The sequence below is a fragment of the Capra hircus genome, chromosome 28 (genome assembly GCF_001704415.2).
Source record: "Capra hircus breed San Clemente chromosome 28, ASM170441v1, whole genome shotgun sequence".
In the NCBI taxonomy this organism is placed as follows: Eukaryota; Metazoa; Chordata; class Mammalia; order Artiodactyla; family Bovidae; genus Capra; species Capra hircus.
Genome location: NC_030835.1, coordinates 3,821,332 through 3,825,105, shown reverse-complemented (window position 1 = coordinate 3,825,105; position 3,774 = coordinate 3,821,332). Strand labels below are relative to the sequence as shown.

General features: G+C 48.3%; 1 non-coding gene across 1 annotated transcript; it reads left to right on the top strand.

Moving 5' to 3' along the window:
* On the top strand, window positions 2,024–2,095 carry TRNAA-AGC. The gene has a single exon. It is a non-coding gene; the product is annotated as a tRNA-Ala (tRNA).

Here is a 3,774-nt window from a genome sequence, read left to right as displayed (position 1 = left end):
GGATGAATTCCATTTCCTGCCATGACTCTGAATAATCCAGATGCTAATTCTGCTTTTTGATTGAGGCTCCCTACGGAGGGTCCCCCAAGAAAAGGGACTGCAGCTGGGACAAAGAAAAGTGGCTGCTGGGTTTGGAGACTGGCATGAAGCCAGGGAGGTCTGGGAGCTTCCAAGCAGAGCACGGGAGAGGGCATCCCCAGAGGCGCTGTGGATCCTCAGGTGGAGAACCCTGAAGGGAGTGGGAGGCAGAGAATGCAGGGGACTCTGAAGTGGGAGCTGGGCAGCGGCTCTCTCAGTCCTTGGAGAGCAGATGATGCCACAGAGGGGCAAGGAAAGAGAAAAAGCCTTCCCACCCCTGCTTCATCCTTTATCCAGCTGGATGTGGAGAATGAGAAGGCTCTGACTGAAGGCAAAGCGCGTGTGTCCTCGGAGAGCCTTGAGAGGGAGGGAGCGCTGCTTGGAGGGTTTGTTTGCTTTGGAATAGGGCTCCCAGGAGTCTAGTAAAAGGACTTGGAGTGAGCCGTGGAGGAAGAGCCAGAAGGAGAGGAGCTCCAGAGCAGGGTGGAGGGAGAGAGTGGGGGGTGGCGAGAGCCACGGGCTTGCTCCGGGATAGTGACTGGAGATTACAGAAGTGGGGTCAGCTAGGGTTGTTTATGACTCCCAATTTACATCTCCCAGCTTCGGTGTGAGTAAATGACCTGGAGCCTGGAGGAGAGTGGGGAACTCCTCTCTGAATGTCTGGTCTATGACCCTATGTAGGTGAGCTGGGACTTGGAGAAGAGCTGGAGGTCAGCGTCAGGCCAGGGTTGCAGAGTATCAGCAGCCTTAGGGCCACGGCCTGGCTGCTTCAGGGTCAGCTAGCAGCGCAGGCTGGGCTCTGCCACAGCGTCTCCCACATCCTGGTCCTGGTGCTGCCTGGGCTTGTAGGGGCTGGTCAGTGACTACCGACTTGGCTGGAGAAGGAGCAGCTACTAGCGAGGAATGGGGTCCCTGTCAGTTTAGGTGATTCAGATGGCCTGGAAAGTCCGGGACTGATAAAAGAAAAGGAATTCTGATGACCTCAGGGACCTTCTCAAACTTGGACCCTTGCGGGGCTTTAATCTCTAAGTCAATAGAAAATTCAGGTGTGAATAAGGCAGGCCTGGATTCTGGGCAGCCAGAAATGGATATCTATGCCAAGAGTCTAAGAATCATGTCAGGCCCTGAGAAAGCAAAGGTGAATGGGATGCTGGCTAGCTGCTCTCAGCAGCTTCCAGTCACCCATCAGGGCCAGAGTTGGCAGGAGCAGAGGGGTGAACATGTTGCGGTCAGTGTTCTGGACAGACACCAGACGCAGATGAGCCGTATGTCTGTGAAACAGATCAAGGGCAGAGGGGCAGGTCTTCTTGTGAAAACTAAGGCATCTCCTATGGAAAGAGGGCTGACAAGAGGTCCATCCATTCAGCGCTTCATCTATTTGTAATTGCTTTTTCTGTTGTTCAAGTTGATGAGTTTGTTTGTTTTTTAAACCTTGGGACATCTATCTTTTATTGAAACTTAGTAGGTCAAACTCTTAGAGGTTCAGCCTAGCAGATAAAAAAAACCAAGCAGTTTACTTCTTAAAAAGTGTAACTTAAATGCTAATAAAGATGATTTAAACCATCTTCTTCATCTGTATTTGACCCTAAAGTTTCGTCTCAAATGGAGTCACAATGCTAGGTATTGATCATCACTCCTTTTCAAAGCTTAGGGCATTCATACAAATGTTTACAGATTTTTCATGATCACCATATATCTTGTTATCAAGGTGATGCATACAAATAGGAACAAGTCAAACAGGACAGAAGAATTTATGATGAAAGAAGACAGTTGCCAGCCTCACTGTTCCCCAGCTCTGGCCTCATTCTCTAGAAGCAAACTTCTTTTAAACATTTTCATTTTTAGTTCTGGTATACCACCATAACTCTAAATAGCATGCATATGTACTCTTATTCCTTAATCCGTTATTTGTAGAAAATTTATTGACCCCCTACAATGGAAAGTAGGGGGTGTAGCTCAGTGGTAGAGTGAGTGGTTAGCATGCATGAGGCCCCGGGTTCAATCCCCGGCACCTCCAGTTAGGACTTGGCTTCTTGTGTAGCAGTTCTTCAGGGGCTCAGACGGTAACGCGTCTGCATACAATGCAGAAGCCCTGGGTTCGATCCCTGGGTTGGGAAGGTCCTCTGGAGAAGGAAATGGCAATCCACTCCAGTACTCTTGCCTGGAAAATCCCATGGATGGAGGAGCGTGGTAGGCTAAAGTCCATGGGGTCGCAAAGATTCGGACACGACTGAGCGACTTCACTCACTCATTACAATGGAAAAAAAAGAAATTGCTTCAGGAATATGGCTCTCCGTCCTCCCTCAATTTCCCCAAGTTGTATGGTTTCCCCCTAATGGTTTTTAGTTCTTCCGTTATTTAGCTGTACTGTGTAATTATACCTTGAACCTGCATTTCATCAGCCTCATGCAGGGTAATGGACTGTGGCAGCCAGTTTTGGTCTCTTCCCATGCTTCCCACCCCTCTGTCTTTGGGGAAGGAATCTTTCTCTCCTGAGGCTGTGCTGGGAAGTGCTCCTGGCTGGCCGATCAATGCGCTCCATCTCCTTGGCCACGGCAGTGGCCTCAACACTGGGCATGCTCCCCAACCCAGGCCATTAAAGCGTCCTCCCCAGGCCTTTTACTTCTCTCTTTTTCTCTGGGATTGCCTCTAGCGGGGAATGGAACATTCCCTCTTGTAATGTCCTTCTAGGCCACCATGCAGAGAGAGCTTGCTTGAGAAAAACAACCCAGAGGCTGACGGTGGTGACAGGGGGAACTAACGAGAGAGCCTGAGTTCTGATGCTGGGAGAGATGGCTGGATCTAGCTCATCGGCAGCCTAGTTCACCTCTTGACCTTCACTGCTACCTAAGCCCGAACATTTCATCGTTAGCCTAAGCCCACTGTATTAGCAAGTTCTGGTTTGGTTCAGTTCAGTTCAGTTCAATTCAGTCACTCAGTTGTGTCTGACTCTTTGCAACCCCATGGACTGCAGCATGCCAGACTTCCCTGTCCATCACCAACTCCTGTAGCTTACTCAAACTCATGTCCATCAAGTCGGTGATGCCATCCAACCATCTCAACTTCTGTCCTCTCCTTCTCCTCCCTGCTTCTATCTTTCCCAGTATTAGGGTCTTTTCCAATGAGTCAGTTCTTTGCACCAGGTGGCCAAAGTATTGTGTTTCAGCTTCAGCATCAGTACTTCCAATGATAACCCAGGACTGATTTCCTTTAGGATGGACTGGTTGGATCTCCTTGCAGTCCAAGGGACTCTCAAGAGTCTTCTCCAACTCCACAGTCAAAAGCATCAATTCTTTGGTGCTCAGCTTTCTTTATAGTCCAACTCTCACATCCATACATGACTACTGGAAAAACCATAGCTTTGACTAGACCAAACTTTGTTGGCAAAGTAATATCTCTGCTTTTTAATATGCTGTCTAGGTTGGTGATAACTTTTCTTTCAAGGAGCAAGCATCTTTTAATCACATTGCTGCAATCACCATCTGCAGTGATTTTGGAGCCCCGAAAAATAAAGTCAGCCACTGTTTCCATTGTTTCCCCATCTATTTGCCAAGAAGTGATGGGACCAGATGCCATGATCTTGATTTTCTGAATGTTGAGTTTTAAGTCAACTTTTTCACTCTCCTCTTTTACTTTCATCAAGAAGGTTTTTAGTTCTTTGCTTTCTGTCGTAAGGGTGGTGTCATCTGCATATCT